Source organism: Stenella coeruleoalba (assembly GCF_951394435.1).
Source record: "Stenella coeruleoalba genome assembly, chromosome: 15".
Taxonomy (NCBI): Eukaryota; Metazoa; Chordata; class Mammalia; order Artiodactyla; family Delphinidae; genus Stenella; species Stenella coeruleoalba.
Window position 1 is genome coordinate 23,518,111 of NC_137161.1, and position 14,123 is coordinate 23,532,233.

Consider the following 14,123-nt stretch of genomic DNA (forward strand, 5'->3'; position numbering starts at 1 on the left):
GAATAGTGAGTGATTATTTGATTGGTACAGTGTGTTTTTATGGGATGTTGAAAAAGTCTTGGAAGTAGAGAGAGTTGGTGGCTGCATAACACTGAATACAATACATGCCACAGAATCGTACACTTAAATGGTTTATTGTATGTTATGTGAATTTCACCTGAATAAAAAAAGCAGTTGCACAAAAATACATATGATATGATTATATCTATAACATTCAAAACACAAATTAAATGATATATTGTTTAGTTATACATAGATGTGGTAAAAAGAAAAAGCCAAGGGAATGATAAACACAAAATTCCTAGTAGCATTAACATCTGGGTGGGGAAAAAGGAGCACCCAGTGTCTTCAATGGTATTAATGTTCTTTTTTTGAATTTTTATTGGAGTATAGTTAATTTACAATGTTATGTTAGTTTCTGCTGTACAGCAAAGTGAATGTTATACATATACATATATCCACTCTTTTTTAGATTCTTTTCCCATGTAGGTCATTACAGAGTATTGAGTAGAGGTCCCTGTGCTATACAGTAGGTCCTAATTAGTTATCTATTTTATATATAGTAGTGTGTATATGTCAACCCCAATCTCCCAATTATCCCTCCCCTCCCCTTTCCCACCCTGGCATTAATGTTCTATTCATTAAGATAGGTACATGAGTGTTTGTTTTCTTGGTATAGTTCTTTTATATGTAGTTAATATTTAACAAAATTTAAAGACATAACAAGGAAGGAAGTCCTATCATATGCTGCAACATGGATGAAACTTGATGATATTTTGCGAAATGAAATAAACCAGACACAAAAAGATAAATATTGTATAATTCCTCTTTAGAGTAGTCAATTCCATAGGATCAGAAAATATAGTGATGGTTTCCAGGGGCTGAGGGAGGATGAAGGGGGAGTTATTGTTTAATGGGTATAGAGTTTCAGTTTTACAAGATGAAAAAGTTCTGAAGATGTTTCACAACAATGCCGATATACTTAACACTAACTGAACGACACACTTAAAAATGATTTGGATGGTAGATTTTTACCACAATTAAAACATTATAGTAATTAGAATTTTAATTTGACATGTGGAAGAACTGCTGATGAGTTAAGATATGCATGAACTCACCAAAGAAAGTTGCATGCTAGGGTAATAGCTTTCTAGCTATAGTAGTATTGAGATATAATTCACATACCATAAAATTCATCCACTTAAAGTACTCAACTCAAGGTTTTTTAAAACTGTATTTAGAATTGTTCGTCCATCACTGCAATCCTGTATTGCATATTTGAATACAATACAGGATTGTATTGTGAGTAGATCTTGAAAGTTGTCACCACTTTAAGAAAAAATAATTTGTGACTTTGTGAGCTGATGAATGTTAAGTAAACTTATTGTGGTAATCATTTCATAATATAGACATATGTCAAATCATTTTTTTTTTTCTTTGCAGTACGCGGGCCTCTCACTGTTGTGGCCTCTCCCGTTGCGGAGCACAGGCTCCGGACGCGCAGGCTCAGCGGCCATGGCTCACGGGCCCAGCCACTCCGTGGCATGTGGGATCTTCCCGGACCGGGTCACGAACCCGTGTCCCCTGCATCGGCAGGCAGACTCTCAATCACTGCGCCCCCAGGGAAGCCCTGTCAAATTATTTTGTTGTACCTACTGATTTTTTTTTTTTTTTGGCCACGCTGTGTGGCTTGTGGATCTTAGTTCCCTGACCAGGGATTACTCCCATGCCACCACAGTGAAGGTGCAGTGTCCTAACTACTGGACTACCAGGAAATTCCCTGTACCTACTTATTAAGTGACTACAATGTCATATGACTATATAACTCAGTAAAACTGGAAAAAATGTCATTGAGAAAAAGAAAAGCAGGAATTTCCCTGGTAGTTCAGTGAGTAAGACTGCGCTCCCAACGCAGGGGGCCTAAGTTCAATCCCTGGTCAGGCAATTAGATCCCACATGCATGCCACAACTAAGAATTCACATGCCACAACTAAGGAGCCCACCTGCCACAACTAAGACATGGTGCAACATAAATAAATAATTTAAAAAGGCATTAAAAAAAGAAAAAGAAAAGCAGCATATATTCATATACAACAGAGTTTTTTTCATAGACAAGCATTGAGATTTTTTAAAGTAGCCTATTTTTTAAAATAAATTTATTTATTTTATTTATTTTATTTTTGGCTACATTGGGTCTTTGTTGCTGCACGCAGGCTTTCTCTAACTGTGGTGAGTGGGGCCTACTCTTCGTAGCGGTGCCACCAGGGAAGCCCCTAGCCTAATGTTTTTGAGGGAAAATCAGGAAACTGTATTAAGAGACTAAAAAAACAGCCCGTTAGAATGGTTGATTTTGCAGAAAAATGTAACAACATCCTCTTTTGTCAAAAGCTTTATTATTTGATGAAACAAACTTAATTGGAATTTAAAATCCAATATATCTTAGAGAAATAGTCAGAAATCACCAGTTAGCCAGTTTGATCTTGTATTTTGCACAATAACTGACATTGAGAGTAGACTAAGGATAAGGCAATTGTGGAAGTAGAGGTAGTGATACTGCATAGACTGGCTGGATGCTAAGCAAACCCATCTCTTATTCCTGAGGAAACATAAAACCGCATTCTCCAGGTTGTCTTGTAGTTGGGTATGGCAATGTAATTTATTTCTGTTCGTTGTATGTGTACAGATATCTTGTGTACTATTTCCATTCCTGGTGTAAATATTCTCCCACATACAATTCTCTTTCTCTTCCCCTACACCCTGTTGTGTGTTGGTATCCATGAAAATCTTGGAATCCTTATGTTGAAGATGACAGAGACTCAATTATTATCTTATTGGAGGCCTGAATACTTCATAGAATAGAGACACTACCCTATTCCTATCTATTTTTAACCTATATGAATGAGAAATACATTTCTATTTAGTTGAAAAATTACTAGCCATTTGTAACTAGCTATATATGGCAGAAAAAGACTCCTGCCATAATGCTTACTATCAATAAAAAGATGAGAGGAAAAAAAAAAACCTAGAGAGAGAGAGATAGCCAAGCCAATATGCACTGTGATGAGAGAGAGAGAAAAACACTTCTTTCTGTTGGGAACAGACTCAAGATAGGCAGAGTGAGGATTCTGCCTCCCACTATGGAATCCAAAATGGGTCCAGTAGTTCTCCTTCCTACCCCATGGAGGCTAGAACATAGCATATGACCTATGAGGGTTCAATCAGGTGGTTATTTCATGAACTCTGAAACTTCACATCATGATCACAAAGTTTTCTCTATGGCTAGTGTGAACTGGGCAGGACGTCTGTATCTATTAGGTATTGCTTCATAATAAACTTCCCTTGAAACATAGTGACTTAAAACAACAATTAGTATTTATTGCAATTCTGTGGATCAACAGGGCAGTTTTTCTAATGATCTAACCTGAGTTCACATATGTGGCTGTTGATAGCTGGTTGCTTAGTTGAAACAATGGTCTAAGATTATCTCACTTACATGTCTGGGCCTCATCTGGGATGGCTGGAGTTGCTAGGAGACTAGGCCTCTCTCTCCATGTAATCTTTCATCCCAGACTTCTTCATATGTTGGTGGAAGCATTACAAGTAAGAGGGGAAGCTGCAAAGCCTCTTAAGGCTGAGGTTATGAAGTCACATAGTGTCACTTCTGCAGCATTCCATTGGTCAGATCAAGTCATAAAATGACCCCAGATTCAATAAGTGGGGAAATGGATTCCTTTTCCTAATGGAAGGAGCTGAAAAGAATTTGTGGCCATATTTAAACTACCACAGTGTTCCACAGTGTCAAGGTTTCTGTTTTGGTAGCAAGAGTGGTGACATTCTAGGACAGCCATTCCTGGGATAGTCTTTGGCTACATCTTGTCTCCATTGGTTATAGCCTCAGCTTGGTTCTCTAGCTTTCACATCTATTCTGTAAACTGCATGATATTTAACCAGTGAATTGTTTTTCTCCTTAAGTTTACCACAGTCTGGTTTCTGTTTCTGAGACTAAGAATTCCAACTACTACAGTTAACAAGGATCAAAAAATCATACTCTTGCCAACAGGAATGACAGCTAGAAGATGATGGAACATGCCTTCAAGCTTTGGATCTTTTTTTTTAAAATCTAGAATCTTTTATACCCAGCCAAACTATCGATCAAGCCCAAGGACATTGTACTAGTTTCCTAGGGCTGCCGTAACAAATTACCACAAACTAGGTAGCTTAAAACGGAAATTTATTCTCTCACAGTTCTGGAGGTTAGTAGTCCAAAATTCAGGTTGATTTCCTCTGGAGGTTCTGAGGCAGAATATGTTCCATGCCTCTCTCCTAGTTCTGGTGGTTGCTAACAACTCTTGCCATTTTTGGCTTGTAGACACATCAGTCTAACCTCTGCCTCCATCTTCACATGGCACTCTCCCCTGTGTCTTCTATTCCTAAATTTCCCTTATTTTATAAGGATAACAGTCACTAGATTAGGGCCCATCCTAATCCAGTATGAGCTCACTTTAACCTGCAAAGACCCTATTTCCAAATAAGGTCACATTCACAGGTACCAGGGGTCAGGAGTTGAATCTGTTTTTTGGAGGAGGACACAATTCTACCCACTATAGGCAGAATAATGACTTTTCCAGACATAAAAAGATTCAGAAATTTCATTTCCTATATAGTATTTCCTAGGAAATTTTAATGAACAATAAAAGGAAAGTAGTCCTAGTTTACTACTAGATTTTATAGGAAACAATACTTACGTGGTTGCAATATTGTAAACATCGATAACAGATATTCGACTTTCAGAATCAGCCTATAGTCCCCTGCCATTCAATATGGTGGATGAGCAAGTGAAACGTATCTAGTGCACGTGAGGAATTGAAATTTTAATTTAATTTAATTTAATCTAAAATTTAAGATGGAAACAATTCAGTTTTTGGAAAACTTTAAAAAATATATTTATTGATTTATTTGGCTGCACCGGGTCTTAGTTGTGGCATGTGGGATCTTTGTTGCCATGTGTGGGATCGTTAGTTGTGGCATGCGGGATCTAGTTTCCTGACAAGGGATTGAACCTGGGGCCCCCTGCATTGGGATCACGGAGTCTTAACAACTGGACCACCAGGAAAGTCCCAGAAAACTTCTAAGTATACTTGTTATAACTGGGACATGTAAATCTACTTTTTATTTTATTTATTATTATTATTATTATTTTGCGGTACGTGGGCCTCTCACTGTTGTGGCCTCTCCCGTTGCGGAGCACAGGCTCCGGACGCGCAGGCTCAACGGCCATGGCTCATGGGCCCAGCCGCTCTGCGGCGTGTGGGATCTTCCCGGACCGGGGCATGAACCCGTGTCCCCTGCATTGGCAGGCGGACCCTCAACCACGGCGCCACCAGGGAAGCCCTGAACTCTGATATTTTATGGAAGAAATTTTCATGTATTTTCCTTGGTAACAATCTCAAAAAAATAGAAAAGAAAAGAAAAGAAAAGAAATCCAACCCCGAGAGGTTTCAAGGGTTGACTACACCAAATATTCACTTTTGTCGGAATGGTAAATTCTCTCTGACCCAGGAGGTTCCAAGTGGCCCCTTCTTTCCCCTCTGGGTCTCCTGCTCATCCACATCAGACCTGGCACACAGCCACTCCCTCCTCACCCACCTGTCCCCTTGAGGCTTAAATCCACACCTCCCTTGTCAGCCGGGCTCTGGGCTGGATGCCAAAGTGGGGGTGAGGCTTGCCAAGACGCCTGCGCAGAGGCGGTCACAGTGTGTTCTCTTGTGATGAGACCCCTGGTGTAACTGGGCTGGTATGAAAGACCTCGCTGGCCAACAGTCTCTGGGGGACCACAGGACACAACAATTGTTACCTCTTCCATCCTTTCAGCCTCCAGCCCAGGCCTGGGCAGAGTTCCTTCTAGTGGTTAGCAGGTGGCTGGGGAGGCAAGAGGTAAGGTGTAGGGAGGGGGTGCGGTGTGAAGGGTTGGGAGAGGAACGGAAGCTACCAGGACAGGGGGTGCTGGGGATGTCTGATGACCCCAGCCCTTCCTCCTTCCTAGCTCTTGGTGTCAGAACCAATCTACTGCCTGCTGGGGCACCATCGTCTGGGCCAGAGATGAGGGTTCAATACCTGAAGCTGGGTCTGGTAGCTGTCTGTCTGCTTACATGTGGCTGGTGGCCTCCCTTCTGGACCAGGAGTCCAGCCAGAATGACTCTCAGGAGAAGCCCAGGATCCGCTCAAGGACCTGCCACTGCCCCAGGAACTCTAAGAAAGTGTATCTGTTCATCTGGGGCCCACGGAGTGCTCTACCTGCCTCCACATTCCCGGAGAGTCTGTTTGGTTTGATGAACGCTTTGAAATGCACATTGAGCCCCTGATGAGGTCAGAAGCGCCCATGTCCTCTGATGCTTTGCTATTGTGGTTGGTCAGTGCACAATCTCGGTCTCTGTCCAGTCCCCATGCCCAACCCCAGGCCCCGGCCATCTCTCCTTTCAAGGCCTCAGGCTCTAACCTTCTTCTACAGATGGTTGGGAGCCTAGGGTAACCCCCTAAATTTCTTCCTGTGGTCCTATGAACTTTAGGATATCAAGTCAGAGAAGGAGTTTGGGAATCAAAACCAGCAGTCAATTAAAGAACCTTTCACACACCCACTGGACTGTGTGGGGTGCCAGACCTGTGCAGTGGTTGGAAACTCAAAAGTTCCTACGGGGCTCTGGCCTCGGCTTCAAGATTGACCAACATGATATGGTCCTCAGGTGGGTGCAGGGTAGAAGGTGGAGACTAGGAAAGTCAGGCCAAATCCTCCTCTTCCCTCAGATGTCCATCCTGCCCTCCTTTCCAGGCCCCTGTCCAAGGCTTTGAGACAGATGTGGGGAACATGACCACTGTGCACATTACATATCCCGAGATAGACAGCCCTCAGGATCCTGGCGCCCAGCTGCTGCTGCTTCCTCTGAATTCATCTGGTCTGAAATGGGTTATGGAGGTACTGCAGAAAGAGGGCATCACGAGGAAGCCAAAAAATCCTGGGCATGGTGGGGTGCGGCATTGTAAGGGGTGACAGTGGGAACTCCAGAGAGACCCTTGCTAGATATCAGGGCACCACTCTAAGCTTGGGGGCTGCTGTGTCAAATGACTCTGAAACTCCCCCACCCCCAATCATTTTTTAGTCCAGGTCCCTGGTGGAAGTAAAGAGAGCAAAGACAAGGTGAGGGACCAGGAGGGAAAAGGGGAAGGAGTAAAATGATGTGGCTTGGGCAGCCACCGGACAGACCTCAGGTCACCACCCTCCTCTGTTTCCCCAGGTCTCAGTGATCAGCCTCAGCTTCCTCCAGTATGTCCAGCAGAGATGGCTGGGAAAAAACGATCACTTTCCATCCTTGGGGTTCATAGCTCTGTTGTACGCCTTGCATGCCTGTGACCAGGTAAGACACCGTCTGCAACTCACAGAATTTCATCCCTCTGCCACTAAAAATGTCCATTTTTCCCAGGGACTTCACATTAAGTCTAAATCTTTCTGTCTGGTTTTCAAGACCCTGCATGGTCTGACCCCTCCCCCCACCCCTCCTCTCTCCCAGCCTCACACCATGGGCTTCTCAGCGTTCCCCAAACACACCATCTGACTCATGCCTTTTCACACGATGCTCCCTCTACCTGGAATGCCTTCCCCTTGTCTCCCCGAGGAATGCTCTCTTCCTCCAATATGATGAGAATCAGCTAGCTGGTGCTGTCTTTTCTGGGCTCTGGGGTCCCTCTGTGTGTTCAGAGTTTGTCTCCCCTGGGGAAGGTGAGCTCCGTTCTCCTCCCAGCTCCGGGAGGCGGCCTGTCACCCTTGATGTTAAGTGAGTGTTTGCTGAAGGAATGGTTGGGGGGCATGGAAGCAGGGCAGGATCCAGCCTGCTGCCCCACAGCCCTCTCCTGTCTTACCCCATCTTCCAGGTATCCTTATTTGGTTTGCGGACAGACCGGCTCAGCAGGTGGTCCCATTACTGGGATGAAGAATATTGGTTCAAGAGCAACATGCACAGTTTTAAAGAAGAGCAACAGGTCATTCTTAAGCTGCAGTGTGAGGGGAAGGTTGTTATTTACAACTGAGATGGTCCTCAGCCTATTCAGCCCACTGGAGGCCCCAGGAGGCTGACAGGTAGTCAAGGGGACCTTGGAGTGTCAGAGAGGGACTGGGGTTTCAAACACACCCTGGATGAAGGTCACTCTGCTACTGAATAAAACCCTACATTGTGGCATTAAACGGCTACATCCTCTTCTAGATTCTCAACAGAGAACATTTCATTGTTACTCATATATATATTTACCTGACCAAAAAATAAAATTAAACGAAAAAGAGGAAAAAGCAAACCCTAAAGTTGAAAACACATCAAATGGACCTAACTGTATATCAGATTGATAACATAACCACCAGGGAAAGAAGTAGTTCAAGTTCCTTTAGAATTCAATATACTGTGTATTCTCTGTAGGATAGATTCTGTGGACAAAAAGAACCACAAAGAAATTTTCAACTTCACTCGGTAGATTTATTATAATATTGTAACTTATTATAATATTTATAATATTATAAACTATATAATAAATATCACAGAATGAAATAAATAATTATATTAATATTATTAGGAACCAAATACAAAATAAGACAGGTATAATAAAAACCCTGTGACATTAAATTCAAACTGCAAATATCATTATGAACTCAATTTTTATGTTATTTTTATTGTGGTAAATTATACATAAAATTTGCCATTTGAAGGTGTACAGTTCAGTGGCATTAAGTATACTCACATTGTTGTGCAACCATCACCATCTTGAACTCACAATTTTCAAAACACATTTTCTGCTAGTCTAAAAACCGTAACATCCCAGAGGCAATGATCAACTCTGGAATGCAGATTTCATTTTCTAAATATTTTTTTCCACCAAAAGATGCCAGGTCTGAACAAGAAAAGTACAAGGAAAACCTGGACATCACATTTGGGACAATTTGAGCATCAAAAATAGCAACTGATGGGCTTCCCTGGTGGCGCAGTGGTTGAGAGTCCACCTGCCGATGCAGGGGACGCCGGTTCGTGCCCCGGTCCGGGAAGATCCCACATGCCGCGGAGCGGCTGGGCCCGTGAGCCATGGCCGCTGGGCCTGCGCGTCCGGAGCCTGTGCTCTGCAACGGGAGAGGCCACAGCAGTGAGAGGCCCGTGTACCGCAAAAAAAAAAAAAAAAAAAAGCAACTGTCATGAATGAAACACAGTGAATATATAAAAATCCTTGGGTCCATAATGATACTCAAAGAGAAATAAAAACAATCGTTGGAGAAGACTATTATATCAAACGAGGGCAGAGGGCAAGCATTTATCTTGCCTTCTTGGTAGAAACAGTAGTTCAAGGTAAGCAGAGAACCTTAGTTAATGAGGGTTTTCAGTTGCCGGGTATCCAAAACAAATCCACTACATTTTTACTTTGGCTGCCCGACAAACACACATAACCTAACAAAATGTAAATATCCCTGGTACAGCTGAGAGCACGTTTACCCGCCTCCCTAAGGGCACTGAGATGCCGGGTGTCTGGCTCAGAACCAGAGTCCAAGAATCCCCAAAGGTGTGGGCAATGCAGCTACCTATCACCATCTTGTTCCAGATGCTGGGCCCATGTGGCATTATATAAACACTATTTAGAGGACCAAAGTTACCCTCTACGAAAATAGAGTTTAAAAAATTGGAAAGGGGTTAAAAAAGAATGGGGTGGTGGGACTTTTTTGGCTTTCTAGTGGTTAAGACTCCGTGCTTCCACTGCAGGGGGCGTGGGCTCGATCCCTGGTTGGGGAACTAAGATCCCTCATGCTGCGTGGCGTGGCCAAAAAAAAAAAAAAAAAAAAGGAATGGGGTGGGAAACTGCTGCCTTCTATTCTGTTCTTTTTTTTTTTGGTGGTAGGCGGGCCTCTCACTGTTGTGGCCTCTCCTGTTGCGGAGCACAGGCTCCGGACGCGCAGGCTCAACGGCCATGGCTCACGGGCCCAGCCGCTCCGTGGCATGTGGGATCTTCCCGGTCCGGACCACGAACCCGTATGCCTGCATCGGCAGGCGGACTCTCAGCCACTGCGCCACCAGGGAAGCCCCTGCCTTCTATTCTGTTTAATTTTTAACCATGTGCATGCAATTGTTTCATTTTAAATAAATGAAAATCTGGGGAGTTCCCTAGTGGTCTAGTGGTTTGGGACTCAGCGCTTTCACTGAGAGCCCTGGGTTCGATCCCTGGTTAGGGAACTAAGATCCCTGCAAGCCTAAATGTGGCCTAAAAACAAAGCAAAACAAAAATACCTACCCGCCCCCCAAGTTTGGCTGGATAGAAATTTGCTTTTAAGCACATCACAAAGTTTTCTCGTAGGCTCTTTTCTCAAGAGGGGCCAAAAGGCTCTTCCTTTCCCCTGTCTGCCTCATGCTTAACAAGCCTGCATCGGGAATAGCTGGCATCCCTCTCAGAGATGCACCACACCAGCCTTGGCATGTAGTCTTGCCCTTTTCATTCCTGTCCCCATCATACTTGGTTTCTAAGCCCTCTCTCACCAGCTGGACCCTGGGCTGAATGCCAAGGTGAAGACGATCTTACCTACAAAGCCTACATTCAGGAACTCACAATGTGACTTGTGTGGTGGGGTCCCTGATACAAATGGGCTGGCAGGAAGGACCCCATTGGGCATCAACCCCTTTTCCTCCAGGGAGGCCACAGGACACACCAAAAGGCACTTCTCCCCTCCCTCCCCTCATCCTCCAGCACAGCACCCTGTAGGGCTTAGCAGGTGGCTGGGGAGGTGAAGGGTGAAGTGCTATAAGGAGATGTGGTGAGGAGGGTTGAGGAAGTGATGGAGGCCACCAGGGCAGTGGGATGTTGGTGGAGGCTGTGACCACAGCTTCTTATTTTTTCCGGAGCCTGCTGTCCGAGTCAGCCTGCCACTTGCCCTGTGAGTTGTCCCACGGGACAGGAATGAAAGCTTAATGGTGGGTTTGAGACTGGTGGGCTGCCTTGACACTCACCTGTGACTGATGCTTCTGTTCTCAGAGCGGTCTCACCTGACCAGGCTAGCTGGTACAACTCCAAGAGCTGCCATTGCTCCCGAGACCCGCAGGTGCAGCCCTTGACGCCATGCACCCAGTGTAACCAATCGGCTCGACAAACACTTTGAAAGGGCCCTCAAGCCCTCTCTTCCTCCAAGATGTTCTGTGACACTTTCCCTGGCCTCATTACAAGTGGCCAGTGAGTCTCTTCCCAGCACCCAGGTCATGCTGTGAGTGTGTTTCTTTACGTCCAGGGTCTGTCTCCCCTGGAGACGAGCTCCTCCTTTCAGTGTGTGTCATGGAGCTTTGTGACACATAGATTTGATGAGTATTTGTCAGATGAATGAAAAGCTGGATTAGGAGCAGGGGGCAGCAACCAGTGCATCTGACCTCATCCACAGGGTTTCTCTATTTGCGGTCGGGTGGACAAGCTGAAGAGATGACCGCTTATGCAGGGAAGAGAGTTATAGCTTAAGGCTCCAGCATGACTTGCCGAGCATCACGCAACAGCAGAAGGTAAGGGAATTAGCCAGCTCGGATGTGAGCCTACTCTTGGCCAGCAACAAGCCTTAGACTCTTGGTAGGGTTGGAATATGCAGACACAGGAGAGGTAATGACAGGAAACCAAGACAGGAGGTGCAGGAGCGATGTATGGGTTACCAGGCACTGAAAAAAAGCCTTCCCTGATTCCCTTACCCCACAAGTAGTAGTAATTAAGGAAGGACTAAACTTGAATTCTAATTCTTAACCGCTTTCTGCCTCCACACAAATGACCATGAGCTGGGAACAGCGAGCACCCGCTCTCAGATGGCCACGTCACAGCCTTTGCTCACCTCTCTCCTCTGACCCCTGACCTGTTCAACTTCTTGCCTCCAAGCCCTTCCACCTGTGCCAAGCTTCAGGCCCTATGAAGGCATTTAAAGAGCTGGGGGCATTAATGACAAAGGACTAAGAAGAAAGAGGTCATAATGTCCACTCCGTGACGGGCTACTGATGTGAGTCAGGTGAGCAACAGCAGGGCCGGGAGCACAGTCCTTTCTTCTCCGGAGAAGCCTCGCTCCTTGCCTTCGCCTCCGTCAGGGTCTAGGCAAACCCTGGTCTCAGGAGAGCAGGGGAGTAAACTGCAGGGCCGCAGAACCTAGAGACCCCTTGTTCTCGTTCTTCCTTCTCCCTTGCCTCCTTTCTCGGTGTGGTGAGCGGAGCGAAGCCTGAACGCCAGGACTGCGCAGAGGGATCTCCTGGCTCGGGGCACACTGGTGGTCCCCGCTCCTTGCCCCTCCCTGCCTCTGCTCACCACTCCCCCGGCTCTTCAGGACTCAGCGTTTTCATATTGCTCAGTTGATCCCTTCCTCAGCCCCGGGAGCAAGTGCGAGTAGGTGGTTCATGGGACAGGAGGTAGGAGGTGCAGTACTGCAGGGGGAACTGCTAAAGGCATCATCTGTCCTAAGATCGAACAACTGAACCAACTCACTGCCCAAGGGACCTGTCCCATGGGCTGAGATGAGGCCTGCATGTGAAGTCTCGGGCTGGAGGATGCCTTGCTGCTTTTGTGGGTGGGGTCTCCCCACCTCCACAGGTACTTCTGGAAGTTCTGCTGCTGGCCCCAGAGCATCTACATAGCCTGCCTGCATCAGCAGGGTGTCTACCTGGTTTGCCTAGCACTCCCGATGGGCCCTGCAGCTCCTGATGGAGTTAGAGACCACCCTGCTAGTCCCCGGGCGGGAAGCAGATGAGAAAAGGTATTGGGTTGCAATGTGGTGATTGTCGCTCTAACATGCAAAGCATGGAGGCTCTTTGAGTGAGCAGGGTGTCATACCCACCAGACCCAGCGCTCCCTGGGAATGAGAACGTTGCCCAGACTCTGACTCGGCTCTCGCCCCCTTCTGTTCTCAGGACTTTGGGGCCTGTAGCAGCCTCTATCAAAGCAGGAAAGAAGGCTGGAGGGAGGGGGAGGATTTGTGGATGGAGAAGACCTGCGTGCTCAGCTCTGACCTCCTTTTCCCCAGGTTCTGGAGATCAATCACACCACCCTCTGCTGTATCCGTGAGAACTGGCTGGATGGTCAGAGACAGTGCCCATCCGCTGGATTCACTGCTTTGGTTATGGCCTGTTGCATGTGACAAAGAGAAGGAAATGGAGCTCTGGCCTGATGCCTTGGGGCAAGGTTGGGTCCTGCCTGGAAGACCCATATTCTTTCCTTCGTGCTTCTCCAATTCAGGTCTTTCTCTTTGGGTTTGGAGCTGATAAGAAGAGCAGTTGGCTCTGTTACTGGTGGGACCCTCCAAACAGCTGATCCTACTGTTGGTCAAAGAAAGTGTATTTTAGGAAGTTGGAGCAGAAAATCATCCACAAGCTAAGAATGTGAGAGCAAGAAAAGTAGTCTACACTTGAAGACTAACCCTGACCAATATCTGGTGGGGAGGGGAGGCCTTAGCCTGAGGTCTAGAGTGAGGGTGAGGGGCTACTGAGGGTTGGATGGGGAGTGAGGAGCAGATATAGTTTATTACTTAATGAAGACCTTGCTTGGCTGCCTCTACAACGCCTTTCATCTGCTGAAAGCTCTCTCCCTGCTCCCAGAAGGTGTGTGGGGCTTAAGGCCTTGGCTTGCAACCTACAGATAACAGAACTGAGAAGAAACTCCAAGGTAAACAACAGGGTCCCGCTCTCAGGCTCTAAGCTACAGAACCAGAGTTGGGGGACCAAAAAAGGTAAGGAGCCCAGAGAAATCTTGTTTGTCCCTGAGAACTCCTAGCATCGAAAAGGCCAGGTAAGGATTGAGCCACAGGGATGTGACTAGAGGCAGAGACCAGCTGGCATCTTGGGGGCCCCAGATTTAGCTCTGGGGGGTCTTAAACTGTTTTATACTAAGCATCTGTGCAGAGTCCCGTGCGTGGGCTTTGGAACCAAGCTCCAGCAGCTGTGAACAGCCCCCTACACACTCTGTGTGGTGTGACGAGGTATAATGGGGCCTGAGCTCCGGGTAAGTAGGTCTGGGGGACCGTGGTGCTGCTCCTAAACTCCCACATTCTTAGCCGGCCTTAGCTCCATCCCCATGCCTAGGTAAGAGGAATCACAGGAGGGCTG